Source organism: Perca flavescens, chromosome 15 (genome assembly GCF_004354835.1).
Source record: "Perca flavescens isolate YP-PL-M2 chromosome 15, PFLA_1.0, whole genome shotgun sequence".
In the NCBI taxonomy this organism is placed as follows: Eukaryota; Metazoa; Chordata; class Actinopteri; order Perciformes; family Percidae; genus Perca; species Perca flavescens.
The window spans coordinates 13,410,606-13,426,535 of NC_041345.1; the positions used below are offsets into that span (position 1 = coordinate 13,410,606).

General features: G+C 39.3%; 1 long non-coding RNA gene across 1 annotated transcript in view; it reads left to right on the forward strand.

The window, feature by feature from the left end:
- Positions 1 to 3,230: 3,230 nt before the first annotated feature.
- Positions 3,231 to 15,930, forward strand: part of LOC114570420 (uncharacterized) — a 52,000-nt gene continuing 39,300 nt past the window's right edge. Inside the window, exon 1 of the long non-coding RNA XR_003694502.1 lies at positions 3,231 to 3,798. This is a non-coding gene — a long non-coding RNA (uncharacterized LOC114570420). The remainder of the gene's footprint in view (positions 3,799 to 15,930) is intronic.

Here is a 15,930-nt window from a genome sequence, read left to right on the forward strand (position 1 = left end):
CATTACCTTGTACCTCACGTTATAGCTCCGTAGCAGACGTTTTTGTAAAAATAAGCTAACGATTGTGTCATAACCAAGTGACTTACTGTCGCACAGTAGAGGAATTACCGTATAGTACAGGAGAAGCTCACAGACAGTTTCGACTTACATTAGCTGTTTAGGTTTAATTACTAATGTTAACTAGCATGTTAGTTAGCAATAATTAGCCTGTGCTTATGTTATCTCCTTATATACACCTACGCTCTCCGTCTCTGTAAGATTGGAAATGATTGAGATTTCTCTTGGCACAGCTACCAGAAGACTTACAACTTTCAGAAACGTTGCTCACGTCACATTTACGTTGTCTCTGTCAGTTGGAGGCTGCGCAGTAAAGCAAGAGATCACCGGAAAAGTGCTTCTAATAGCCTTCACTGGTCTCCGTCCAGAGCAAAGGGGTCTATTGGTCCATTATATACTGTCCATGGTATGAGGCCACTCCCAAGCCACGCCTGCCCTTTACAGACAGACAGTGAGACGATCAACTCAACAAGTGTGTTTTATTGTCATTTCAACCATATACACGAAAAAACGTTTCATTGTGGCTCAAGTGGTGTTACACATTTAAAACATGCTTTTTTTTGCAACAGCTGATACATTACCCGCACTTCTTTCAGCAGATTGATTGATAGCTCCAGAGTAAACAGAACTGTGTCCATGGCAACGCTTTGCTATGCATGGCAACGGTGTGTTATCCTTAGCAGCGGTCTGTTATCAAGAAATAACATACCGAATTCTACATTATAATTCAACCAAGCCATTTAATAAAAGAAGGCTAACTCATAGCTACTAGCATTAGCTCTTGGTGGGCTATGGTATAAATATTGAGTATAAACACAGCCGTACATTTGCGTGGGATGTAGCTAGAATTTTTCGGCATTTAACAGTCACAAACTCCACCAGCAGTTAGCAGTTAGTTGGATACAAGTCAACCCATTTCTGCAACAGGCAGTCCGGGGTAACACAGCCCACCTCCACTAGAAGTCTTACCCGGTGACAGCAGGCTGGATTGTCCACAGCAATATTTCCACAATAACAAAAACACAGCAGTCTCTGAACTTGCGTTGGGAGTTTCGTGGAAGTTGGATGTAGTCCAGTTTGTTTAATGAGCGGACACTTGCAAGCACGATTGGTGAACAGATGGCTGGCTAGCGTTAGCTTTCCACCGGCACACTCGTTCAAAGCTCCCCACTGATGAGGTCACTTTACCGGCCACAGGAATCGAGCACCACCGCTGGTCTCCGTGCAGGCAAAGCTTGCGTAGTGTGTCGAGTATTGCGTCCGTAATAAAGTGTCCTGCATATTCTCCGATGTGTTCCAATGTATCCCGGTGGTACACGTGTGTGGTAGTTTGAATGCACATAATTGTTGTTCTAAAATTTCCAAGACTGTATGGCTGCAGCCTGGAGCGTCCCATATCATGCCGTCCCGTCTACTTTTCAAAATAAAAGCTTGCGTCCCAAAATTTCCGTCGGGATGAACGGTTTCTGCTCCTGCTGAGAAGCTAAGCGAGGATTCAAGATGGCTGACACTCGTTTTTTCCTCGGCAATCTCCGGAAAAAGCCGACATTCCAACCCCCTTTGGGCTATGCGGAAGTGGCTCCTAATACACAATGAATACAGGCTGTAGTCTTTTGCCTCTGGGCAAAATGACGCAAAAATCGTCATTTTGCGTCATCTGAGGTTTTTTTCCAGACCCTCAATACAGAGATCTCCCCTCCCAGGGGGACATGAGGGAGGGAAGCATGGTCATTCAAAAATACTACCGGGGTTCTACTGATACAAAGCTTAATGCTAATCAGTGAAGTTTCCCTTTAAGTATGAAATAGTGAGTGTGACTGATTGCACAGGTGCAAACATTACAGTTTTTTACAATTGCTATGACACTTTTTTCAATGATTTTAACAACTTTCCTAAACTCTTAAGACAGTTAGCACAACATCCGTCTGTGTAGGCTATACAATTAACACATTTCTTGTTGCTTTGACACAAAATGCATACAGTTAACACAAATTTAAAATGCTTATTTTACACACAAGCTCCACCAAGACCAAAACAATGGATTTGTATTGCCAAATTTACAAATGCTTTCACACTGTATGTCAGAACAGATAACAACATGTTCTAAACCTAACTTATAGGCTAAAGTCAAAGTGATCAGCTGATCATATTGTAAATTGAAACACAAATATATCCCCTGCATTTTATACATGCATTTATTGAGAAAAAGCTGATTGAAGTTATGCAAATAGATCAATCACAGCTGATTCCCTTCTAGGAAACACTTAGGTGTTGAGGTTCTTTCAATCGCATGATCATATGGTAGTACAGTAAAAGAGGACCTATTTGAACAATATACTGTAGATGAACACAGAAAATAAGAAAAATGCCTTCATGAGGGAGAGGAAGAGGAGTACCAGGACAATTCTGTCTCTGTCTCCTTTTTTCATAAACCGTACATTCTATAAAGCTACTCTGAGATGGGTCATTCATTTTTTGTATTGAATGTCTGCAGCAAAAGAAACAAAATGGTGGCCAGGTTGGTTCAGTGGGTAGAGCAGGCGCACATATACTTGGAGGTTTATGCCTCGACGCAGACGATTTCCTGCATGTCTTCCCCCTCTCTCTCTCCACTTTCTCAACTAGCTGTCCTGTAAAATAAAGGGGGAAAAGCCCAAAAAAGAATCGTAAAAAGAAAAATATGCATGCATTTACTAAACTAAATGTAGAGGATTCAAGATAAACTGCAGTGCAAAACACAATCTATGATCAATACAATCACTATTGTCTGTTATATAAGGGCAGACCTGACAGATAAAATAATGCAGTTTCTGTAATTCCATGTAATGTTTGTGTTTTGTTTGATATTGTTCTATGATTGACTAAATGTTCCTGTTGGGAGAGAACATGTGTTAGTGTTTTGGAAGAATTATTTGATTTTGAGACATGATTGCATTGTTTTGGTAGACATAGTGTATTGTATTAGTGTATTATTGCATTTTGAAAATTAGTGTTAGAGTTTAGTTTACAATGTGCGATTTTGAGCATGAAATTAACTGTTTTGCCAATTGTGTGTTGTAGGTGTGTTGGCAGGCGCGGAGCTGTGGGCGGGCCTGGACGGGCATGGGCCCGCCCACATTGACAGCTGGCCCACCCAATCAGAAATTCAAAGTTTAGTGTGTTTGTGTGTTTTCATTCCACATTGACAGCTGTCCCGCCCGACCCTTCGCTAAGCCCCGCCCTCCCTAGTTACTGTTGCTACGCCTGACAAGCTTTCGTGCCGGTCACGTCTATTACAGTATGTATGCACCGGTTTTCATTGGTCAATGCAACATCAATGTAGCACTATTGCAAATGGGCGCGAACAACAGTATTGATTAGAACAAATCTGTCGATTTTGCCAAGAGCGAGGCACGCCGTGCGCCTCTGACGCTCATTCATGAGTGGTGAAGATAGTTGTGGAAACTTTCCCGGCTGGTCAACAGTACAGAAGTTAGCTAGCCATGGCACAAAAGCGCATTTTGGATTTCTTTATAGATTAACCACAAGCTAAAAAGTGTAAAAGACCGGATGCAGAAAACTCAGCTGTAACTGACTGAAGTAACAGATGAAAGGGAGCCAATCTCGTAAACCAAGCTAGCAGCAGCAGGCTAGCCGCAGAGGGAACATCACCGTCAACTCAGTGCTGATCAGCCTCGGGGTCACACTTTTCCTGCTAGACGTTTTGGAGGATTTTTGACTGTGTTATGACTGCAACACAAGGTAATAATGCTGGTTTATTATTATGCTGCCGCCGTGTAGTAAATTGGCATGATGTATCAACTGTTCAGTAACAGTTCAACTGGAAGTTTATATGAATTATTGGAGATCATTTTGTTTTTTTACACTCGTGTAAAGCCTACTTAGGGTACGTATTGGCAAACCAGAATGAGGTCACACCGATTTTTTAATTATCCTACCGTATTGTTATAAAATTATTAGGCCCATGCCCGTCCAGGCCCGCCCACAGCTCCGCGCCTGGCCCAGTTTAACACGCAGGCCCAATATCTCTATGCCTTTAATTTGCTATTGCTGTGCTACAAAAACTTAAGGCTGCATTTCTCTATTTCAGTGTTTATGTCAGGGCTGACTGGCTTCACTTTGATTTGATTTAATATAATTCATTGTTGTGTTACCCTTGTGTTTTGTAGCTCAGTGTTTGAGCTTGTAGTAGGCATATTCTGTACCATTGTCGTAGCCGTGTGTCTATATCCTGCGTTACCCGTGCCTGGTTTGTTCTGTCTTGGATTTTGGACTTTATTCTCGTTTTTGTTTTTTCGCTTGTGGAGCGTGTACCTGTGTTCCAGTTTTATTACCGAAGCCTTAGTACTGTTTTGACACCACGAAGTGCCTTTGTTTTAATAAATAGAGATATGTTGTCTTCATCTTGACAGTATGGGTATGAAATAAATGTAACTTGGTTGAATAGCGATAACGGTCTATTATTTCCCGGTGTTTGGGGATCAGTAGCCCACGGCAAGCTAATTACGGTCTTCGATAGGCTATTCATATGAATTGAATGTCTATACAGTTCAATAAATTGTGATGGATGCAGTTTGGTGTGTGGTGGTTGATTTAGGATGAAAACTTCACTCAGGAAATTTGTCAGCAGCGGTACCGCCCTAGAATCAGGCCCACCTTGACTTAATCCAGGCCCACCCATCTGTCACGTTCTGCATCCGCCACTGTGTGTTGGTGCGTTAAGAGTTTAGGAAAGTTGTTAAAAGTATTAAAAAAACTGTCATAGCAATCGTAAAAAAACTGTTAAAGACGTTGATGCCGTATCTTGACGACCAGCAGTGAACTGATCTCTGAGAAATGCACAGCTGTAGTTGTGAGCTCTTAGCTTATTGGGAAGTTCCTTTTGTGTGATGCACACACATACAGTGTTGCATAATGTGTGTGGTTGGGAGGTTTACTGTGCATTTTTTAAACTTTTCGACACCATATACAGAGATGGGAAGTGAATCATTATTCACAGTAAATGTGATGAAAAACAGTTAAAATAATCTGTAATGGTCACTCAGTGTTTGTGGGACTGTAATTGACATTTACAATTAAAACAAGTTATAATGAACCTGCTGTACATCACTTCCACTCTGATGAAATAGAGTGATTTTGGAGTAAAAAGTACAGTATTTGCTTCTGCAATGGAGAGGAGGCACAGTATAAAGTACCATAAAATTTAATTATTTAAAGGGAGTTCCATTTCCGTCACAAGTACTTGAAACCTATACGGTATTTGAGAAATGTACTCACTTACTTACCCCCACTGCTAATCTGTAAATTAATCAACACTTTTGTGTCATCTGTAGTTTGTTGAAATGTAGGGGGAAACAAAAAATAGTTCTCATTTTACTCACTATTTTTTTGGTAAATCAATGGAAAAAGAACATGATACAAGTCACAAAAAAAGTACACTAGTTACAGATAAAGCAGTGAAACCTTTCTTGGCAATATGAAGGTTAGGCCACTATCAGTACAGCTGGTCTGACACACTTTGTATGAATAAGAAAATGACTACTATAGATAGAAGAATGGGAGGAGAAAGGCGAGGGGAGTTGCTTAGTAACAGTTCACGGAATTGATTGCGGCCTCTGAGAAGTGTGACTCATCCTGTGGGGTGTCAGGAAACCCTTCAGATGTTGGTCACAACCTGTGTGCCTTGAGCAAATATGACCACATTTTATGCAAATCGAGCCTCCTAATCTCCCTCTCTCTCTCTCTCTCTCTCTCTCTCTCTCTCTCTCTCTCTCTCTGTCTCTCTGGTTCCTTTTTTTTTAATTCATTCTCAAATTACACCATCCATGTGTGGGAACAGCAGGCCCCACTTACAACCCCCACACAATCTGCTCTGTATCTCGCCACAGCAGTTTTGTTTTACTCTAAATGCTTTACTCTCTAAATCTCATGCAGGATAATAACACGTGTGTAAGTGGAAGTGGCAACACAGAAACAAACCTTCACATCCCAAACTCAGCCTGAGTTACTGTTGCGTGTTATTTACAACCAATAAGTAAATAGTTAGACTCATGAAAGCAATTAAAAGGATAAATGCTCAACTGAAAAATGTTTGGAAAGAACAAATTAATCAGGAATAAGAACATGTAACTTCAGCCAACATTTGAATCACTCATCTGGAATTTATGTGTGTGTGTGCACCCAGTGTAATCAGAAGCTTTTATTAACTTTCAGCGGATTTTCATGTCCTTTATTGAAAATGAAGCAACTTGAAACGTGGCTTTTTCTAATAAAACATTGGTGTTGACAGACAGAGAAACCTCCCTCGGGTTTCTCTCTCTTTCATGGTGTGTGCAAGGGAGCAGAAACCCTTCCCCCGCCTCCTCCCCACAGCAGTGATAGGAAGTGACACTGCTGGGACCCCTGTGTTTCAACTGTGGTGATGATAACACCCGGTGGCCCACTCCTGCCATATGATTAGTTTCCTCTAAACTCTATGGTTTTACCACAAGTGTCGTGTTTAGTCGGATAAAGATAGAAAACAGCATCCAGTCAGATCGAATTATTCCATGTCTTTGATGTTGGGTGGGCAAAGTGGAGATGAGTCCTCAATGTTTCTGTAAGATTTACCAAATTTATAATAAAGTTTAGAGGTCTGAAGGAACTCACCGTGAGGTAGTAACTAAAGCCCATCAAAGAGAGTTTGAGCAGTTTTTTACCAAACCCAGATTCTCTCCAGATCTTTCCATGATCCACTCATCATCCTCATGGAAACATCTTGCTCTATGCTTACAGTATCATCACGTTTCCATCATTTTTGTTTTTTGTAGGTTGGTAAGAGCATGTAATCCCAGGTTAGTATGGGTGTTTTATATATTTTATTTAAAACTATAGTGCATAGTTTCTGTCTCCCCCATGAGGAATTCTAACTGACAACAACACGGCGCATCCACAAGGCGCAAGAGTGATCGCGCACCACCCCTCCCCCACACAGTTACTTGTAACCAAGGAGGACACGAAGGATTAAAAAAAAAAACATTATAGACTCTTCAGAAGAGGTAATTATCTTTACTCGAGTTCCTGTGGGCAAAGGTCACCGGATGACAAATGTTTGTGAACATAGCCATACTGAGAAATACAGAGAGAGTTTTGTGGAGCTCATAGTTTTAAAGGGGTGGTTCAGAATTTTGGACATAGGACCTCATTTCCAAGTTAGCCAGTGTGTTATTTATCAATGGAGACAGTTTTCAACACTTTTCATCCAGTCCTTCCAGTTGCAGAGTTCGCTGGTGCTAGGCTAGCGCAAGTCAACAGTATCTGCTAGCCTGCCATTAAAAGCAGTAGGCCTACACCCAAAACAAATCAATTATAACGCCAGACTATCAATGTAAATGGCTGTTGATAGAATAATGTTAGAATTAAAACAACCCTTGCATCTCAACAATCGCATTACATTTTGAGGGACTAGTTTCTCAGCAGCGGCGGAATTTTACTTAGCTCCAGTTAGTAGTACTGCGCCAAAAAGTAAACTGAGAAGCACACTCCAGTCCGGAAACCTAGCTAGTAACTGCTGGCTTGGACGTTGAGACACCGGCGGAGACTCTACTCAAGTGGCAAAAGTGTAGTGATCATTTTAGATCAGACGACTTTCAAAACCCCTGCAATCTAAAGGACCACAAGTCACTGACAACGAATGCGGTTCCATCCGTCTTTCTAGATGCACCAACAGCTACTGATGAACAGGTAATACCTTTTGGTAGGCTACTCTAGCTAATAAAGCTAGCCCCTTTCATAACGTTAGGCTAGCTGCTACTTATAGATTGAGACTGACAACGTTACTGTTCAATGCATTGTGGAGAGTGACAATGTTGGCTAACGGTAGGCTATAGTTACACTCTTGGTAGATACCTGGCTGGGCTAACCGCTAACTTTAGATAATTGCTGACAGAAACGTCATGTAAGCTCGGACAGTTTACATGCAAATTGCTAGCGCGTGTGCTTTCATGTAGCGGTAACGTTATGTGAGTTATAGCCTGGCAGAGTGGAATTAGTTGGAGCTCACAGCGACAGGTAAATAAACTTCGGTGCTTGTCATGTAAACCGGCTTTCTCGGTAGCCTAGGTAATATCACTCCGCCGCTGCTGTGGCCTATGCTACCAACTACAGGGAACAAAGTATTGCAATGTGATGCAAGGGAAGTTTTAAGTCTAACATTATTCTATCAACAGACATTTACATTGATAGTCTGGCGTTATAACTGATTTGTTTCGGGTGTACTGTGGAGTGTGTAAGACTGCTTTTAATGGCAGGCTAGCAGATACTGTTGACTTGCGCTAGCCTAGAACCAGCAAACTCTGCAACTGGAAGGACTGGATGAAAAGTGTTGAAAACTGTCTCCACTGATAAATAACTTGGAAATGAGGTCCTATGTCCAAAATTCTGAACCACCCCTTTAATTAGCTTTGTATCAACTTAGTTGGCAATGGCTTGAATGTAACGGACATTCATTAATATCAAAAAGTTAAGCACTAAAGCTGTACAGAGAGACAGCAGATGGACTCACTTCACCACGTTTGGCATAGTTTTACTCAATATGCTACTTCTTCATCCGGTGTGTGTGTGTGTGTGTGTGTGTGTGTGTGTGTGTGTGTGTGTGTGTGTGTGTGTGTGTGTGTGTGTGTGTGTGTGTGTGTGTGTGTGTGTGTGTGCGCGCGTGTGTGTGCATGTGTGTGGTGGAGGAGGCAGAGAACAGAGAAGAAGACAAAAAGGAGATGGCAAGAGAAAAAGAGAGAGACAGATAGAGCGAGATAAACTCACACCGCAAATTGTGTATAGTGAGAGTGAAACCCTTGAGACTTTGGACATCAAAGATGTGAATGTCATAACTTTATGCTAATCTGACTCAGGTAAGCTGTGTCAAACAAGCCCTCTCCCTGCTTCCTGGAAAAGTCTGTCGCAAAACTAAGAGTTTTTCTTAACACATCAAGACGACCAGAAAGCATAAGCTTCCCATAAACCATGGGCTTGCAACATCACAAAACTACTTGGCTCTCACGAAAAAAGAAACAAGGCATGAGATGAAAAAAAGAAGAAGAAAAAAGCAGCTTTTTACTGGGACAAGACTGTCTAATAAAACTGATTTGAATAGATCAGAATTACTGTAGAATACTGCTTCCCCTGCTCTGGCCTTCCTGGAAATCAAATGAGTAGCCTTATTTGGAAGCCAAATAACACATGCGCCATTCAAATGTCCATTTATTCCAGTAATTCAGATATAACACAGGGAAATGCCTCATTACACTCCACTGCACATCACATTCAGGCTCCTGTATACAGAATTTCCTGTCATTCATTAGTTTGGATTATTGAATTTCCCACCATAGGTATGGCTTACCTCTCTCCCTTTTTTAGTTTATGTACAAGAATAAAACATTATCTATAATCAATACTCATTGTAATAGACACTCATACTTGAATACAAAGAAAGAGATTAAAAGAAAAAAAATCTATAATTTCCTGTCACGTTTTATATTGACTCCTCATCACTCTCATAAAGTCACTTACTGGTCAGTTTTACTGTCCAGTAGCTCAGAACAGTTGTGTGTTAAATGGAGTGTGTAAAATGAGAGTACAATATATACATATTTAAAGCGCCCATATTATGCTCATTTTCAGGTTCATAACTGTATTTTAAGGTTGTACCAGAATAGTTTTACATGGTTTAATTTTCAAAAAACACCATATTTTTGTTGTACTGCACAGCTCTCTCTCACTGCTGCAGATCCTCTTTTCACCTGGTTTCTGTTTTAGCTACAGAGTGAGACCTCTTTTCATCTTCTTCTTCACTACAATCTTTGATTGCACTCGCACATGCTCAGTAGCTCTGATGTAGATCATGTCAGCTAGCTAACTCTAGAGACAGTAAAAGAAAGCCAGTTTGGTCAGTTACAAGGCAGGATTAGCTGGGAGACTTCTTCTAAACGAGGGCACACATGTAAGTATGGTGAACTTGTGTGTGTTGTAGCAGTGCTTTGCTATTGAGAACGACGTAGCATGCTAGCGTTAGCATGCTAACGCTAACGCTACGAGCTAACGGTTGTGGTTAGCCAGCTCATTTCGGACTGTGACGTCACAGTCCGAGCCGATTTTGAACAGCTCACTAGGAGACTGAAGGCAGGACACATTCAGAAACCGTATCTCACTCAAAACAGCATGGATGGATTTTTTTCAAAGTTTGTATGTGTGTGGAAGCACCAGAGACACAAAAGAACACCCTAAATCCCAGAAAAAGGGATTTTTGCATAATATGGGCACTGGTACGCAAAAGTCAGCGAGCTCCCATTTTGTCTCTGCATAAACACATTACAATTATACACCTAGAAACACCACATCTGCAAGGCAACAGGCCATCTGGGTGGATATGCTTGTGAAGCTTGTCTTTTGTTTCTACAATCTTGAGGCATTTTGACTAGAATTCATTATACAGTGCAGGTGTAGCTTTTATAGTTTGTCTTTTTACTTGGTTTTAAGAAATACTGCAATACTATCCAAATATTCTTGAATTCTTGACATTCAAAGACTAGGACAGATTTTTATTCTCAATTTGTATGGGAAAAAAGTTGTTATTTATATTTGACAGCAGATAAGCCCCTTTTCCACAGTGCCCCCTTCCCACATGAGCATTAGACTCAAAAAAATTCACATAGGGTGTATTCCCATGACATCACCATTCGCAAAAAGGATAAGACTTGCCAATGGCTTGCAAAATAAGGGAAACTAGGGAATGCAGGATGACACGTAAAGTACGTGACCAAACTCCAGATGTGTCTTACAATCAAACGTACCTCCAGCTCCACATAATGCACACACAGAAAACTTAAACAAATTTGCTTAAGGTACATGTGGAAAAGGGTCGGAAGTAAGTCATAAGATTTTCCATTAGCTATGAAGTATGAGGTCAGACACAGGGAGGACAGAATATACAAAAGCAGCTGCAGCACATTACGAGTCTATCATGAGGAATTTCTCTTGTAATAAGTCCTGTGCTGCTAATTTGTTTGCAAACAAGCACTAATTTGGCTTCAGATGAATATTGTTGGATAAATAAGAGACAGCTTGTAACTCAGAAGTTACAGTATAAACCCATATAAGTGAGATAAAAGTCCAAGAATGCAAACACTGCAATGTGTGTGCACAGAGTGCAGTTGTGTGCTCACATCTTCTGTGGAAGTAAAGTGGTCAGTACTGCTAACTTAAGTTTACTTTGTTATCTTAGTCACCGCTGTTATCAGTTCTCTTGAATTTCATTTGCCTGGAGTTCACAAAGAATTACTTCATGGTACTTGTGAAGTATAACACAATAGGATTACCATGAATTTTGTGATAAGGAAGTACACAAACAGGCTTGTAAAGTTGTAAAACACACAGTTATATATTCAGTTTCAGGAAACTTGTGATTGTGGGCTTCTTGTAATCCACATGAGCCACAAAAGGTCAGTGTGTTGAGGTATGGAACAGCCCCGAATCAGGAAACAGACGCCACACATGGACACCTACCAGGTCAATGACGCAAACTGTGCGCCATTTAAAGTTACTGCAGTGTGTCAGGGCAGAAAGAAGAGGCATATTCATGGATATCAACTTGCGGCAGAGATATAAAAAGAAAATGAGAATAGAATAAGCAAACCGAGAAAGGGAGAGGAAAACACAAGAAAACAGACAAGAAAGAAAAACTGGCTGAACACAAGCAAATGAAAAAAAGACAAATTCCTCTCAGCCAAACCCTCCAGCAGGCTTTACAGGAAAGCCTGACCACACTGTTACTATGGCAACCAGGTGACATGTCATACGGCGCCCTTACTCGCTAAGCAAACACAGCAGCCTAACAGGGCATGGAGACCACATTGCCTGACCCTGACCAGAGCAGATTGGCAGTGACGGCAGCCAAAGCCCAGCGTTTACCCATCCGCCTTTTATAGAGTCATACAAGCATTTCCAGTCAAATAAGCACAGATACAATCATGCACACATATGTCTATACAGCAAAACATGTACAGAAGCAGACACACACAACTGACAGGCAGGAGTCAAAGCATGGAACAGTGGAGAGAAAACCTCCAGCTTGAGTAAATCAAGCTCATTGCTCTTTTTCAAAAGGATTGAAATTGATTTTACTTTTTCAGGACAGTTGGATAAGTGGGAAATGAGTTCTACGTATATGTTTTTTACACTCACTGACGTGACTACATTTGCAGAGTCTTGCTTGAGATAGATTAGCAAGACTTATCTATTTATCCCCACTAGCACTTGAACACACTAACCTAGAAGTGTTTTTTTTTTTTTTTAATCAACATGTATTTTCTACTGCATTGGAATAATATAAGGATAATAATGCTCACTGTGTTAGGAATCAAGCTCTTCTGATTTTCAGAACTGTGCCTTATTATATTTCAATAGAAAAGCAGATGTAGTTAAAATAACTAAATTCATCACAGTGACTTTTTTTTCTAAAAATGGAAAGAACACTACTGTATTATTCAGAGCCAGATAAAATGAAAAATGTAATAACTTGATACTCTTTGAGCATATTTTTTAATCATTATCTGAGGATGCTGTGAATAGTGAAGAAAATGCTGCTGTTCCACAATGAATGGGCCAGACTTAATTTGTCCTGCCTGGTGTCCACTGTGTGAAACCCGAGCTCCTCTAGTCTGAGGTAATGCTATAGTATTTGCAGACGGCTGCACGAGTGGATCAGATGACGGCAGGGAGAGGTGTTTCCATTTTTAATCACCTTACTGACACACATCATCACTCTCTCTTTGTCACTCTCTTTCACGTTTCCGTTTTTTCACCTCTCCTAGAGCTGAAAATAGCAATAAAGTCCCATCAAACAATGTCCCGGGTCTATTGATCAAACAACTTTACTTTTTCAGTATAGCGTAAGGTTCAACACATGATTAGTAGTATATTTACAAATTAAACAAATTCCACCGTCGATGCATAAAAGCAACACTTGCTGAGCACTTTTATGGTACAAAAACCAAACAAGTGCCAAAACCAGTCAATATAGTGATTTTGTTCCTATAAGCCTTTACTTGGTTGAACTGCAGCACAATGTTAAAATTATGGTGTTGCACAGGTTCTTCTGGATAGGTAACCTGTTACGTTAAAACCCCCCCTAAGACATGCTTTACTATGACCTTTTTCAACATATTATACTATGACTTTTTTGGACATAATATGACTTTTTTTGGACATATTATACTATGACTTTTTTGGACATACTATGACTTTTTTTATGACTCTTTCGACATATTATACTATGACTTTTTTATCCCTGTTTTCATTATACTATACATTTTAATGGCTTTTTTCAACATACTTTGCTATCACTGTTTCCATGTACTTCATTTGTTGGCATGGAGGCTAAGTAGTTAGCACTACTCCAACTAGCACCACCTAATTTCATGTGGAGTTGCAGGTTCTACCAGACTTTCTTTGAACTACTATACTATGACTTTTTTGTGATGTTTTCGACATACTATTGTTTTTTTGACAAGCTATACTGTGACTTTTTCAATACATATACTATGACTTTTGTATACATTTTTTCGACATAATACACTTTGACTTTTTGTCACTTTTTTTGACCTACTATACTGACTTTTTCCAAATACTATACTATGACTTTATCATTTTATACTATACTATAAATACATATACATACATATATACATACTATACTATGACTATATTCAACATAATATACTGACTGTTTTATCACTTTTTTTTAACATACTATTTTATCACTTTTTTTAACATACTATTTTATCACTTTTTTCAATGTGCTATACTATGACTTTTTATGACTTTTTTATGACTTACTATACTGACTTTTTTCGACATAATATACTGTTACTTTTTTCAGCATACTTTACTATGACTTTTTTATCACTTTTTTCAGCATACTTTACTATGACTTTTTTTTACTTTTTTTTGACATAACATACAATGACTTTCATGACTTTTTTCCCCCGACATACTATACTGACTTTTTTCGACATAATGTGCTATGATTGTTTCTGTATTTTCTGTTTGGTGGCACACTGGTTCAGTGGCTAGTACTACTCTAACTAGCACCAGCAAGCAGGCATTTCAAACCCTGGCCTTTGGTTCAAACCCCAGTCTTTGCTGACCTTTTTGTGTGGAGTTTGCCTGACTTTCTTTGACATACTATACTATGACTTTTTTATCACTTTTTTCAACATAATATACTATGACTTTTTTATTGCTTTTTGCAACATACTATGCTATGACTGTTTCCATATACTCTGTTTGGTGGCACGGTGGTAAGTTGTTAGCACTACTCGAACTAGCACCAGCAAATAGGCAATGCAGAATCTGACCCTTGTTTCGATGTCTGTGCTGGGCCTTTTTTTTTTTTTTTTTTGCCATTTGCATGTTCTTCCAGACTTTTTTGACATACTATACTATGACTTTTTTATCACTTTTTTTTCCAACCTACTATACTATCACTTTTTATAAATTGTTTTTGACATACTATACCATGGCTTTTTTTTATATACTATACTATTACTTTTTAAGCATTTTTTTCGACATATTATACTATTACTTTTTATCGCTTTTTTCAACATGCTATACTACAACTATTTTTGACATACTATACTATGACTTTTTTATGAATTTGTTCGACATACTATACTATGACTTTTTTATGAATTTGTTCGACATACTATACTATGATTTTTTCGACATACCATACTATGACATTTTTCAACATACTATACTGTGACTATCATTTTCTGTCCTCAGTGATGTTAAACAATTAATATAACATCAAACCAAAGCCTTCCAGACTTAGCATGTAGCTCAGTGTGATAAATACTTGGTGCTGTCCCTGAAGATTTAAGGTTGTGTGTTCAAACCCTTAAAAGGCAATATACTTAAAGGACTAAAACCCAAAATGAAGAAGTAAAATATGCTACAAACAGTGGTGAGAGTGTCAGATAAGACTGGACAGTGTGATATAATGCTTGTTAAAAGACCCTAGTCATCATGGGTACCAATCCACTTTATTTATATAGCACAATTTAAACAAACAACAAGGTTACCAAAGTGCTTTACAAAGATAAAAAATATAAAAAAAAAATAACAACAAAATAAATAAAATGACAGCGACAACAAAGACCACAGCAGCTCTCATTGTGAATCAAAGGCCAGGGAATAAAAATAAGTTTTTAAACGAGATTTAAAAGTGTGGATCCCCAGACCTCAATGACCTTGACGGGGTATAAATGTGCAGGAGCTCAGAAATGTACTGAGGTGCCAACCCATTTAGCGACTTAAAAACAAACAATAAGATCTTGAAATGTATTCTAAAATATACAGGGAGCCAGTGGAGTGAGGCCAAGATGGGAGTAATGTGTTGGTGTTTCCGGGTTCCTGTTAGCAGACGAGCAGCTGCATTTTGGACTAACTGTAGGCGTGAAAGGGAAGTTTGGTTCACGCCAATGTAAAGTGCATTACAGTAGTCCAAACGGGTCGAAATAAAAGCATGAATCACTTGTTCAAAAATTTTAAAAGATAAAACTAATTTTAGCTAAAAGCCTCAATTGATAGAAACTAGATTTAACCACCATGTTTATCTGCTTGTCAAGCTTAAAATCACTATCAATTTTAATGCCTAAATTGGTAACTACTGGCTTTACATATTGCTGCAGGGAACCAAGGTTTACGGGAGTGAAGTCACAAACCCGGCTGGGTCCAAACACAATGATCTCAGTTTTTTCTTCGTTTAAATTTAAAAAATTAAAAGACATCCAGGTTTTAATATCCTTGAGACATTCAAGTAAAGGAGTCAGGGAACCGTTT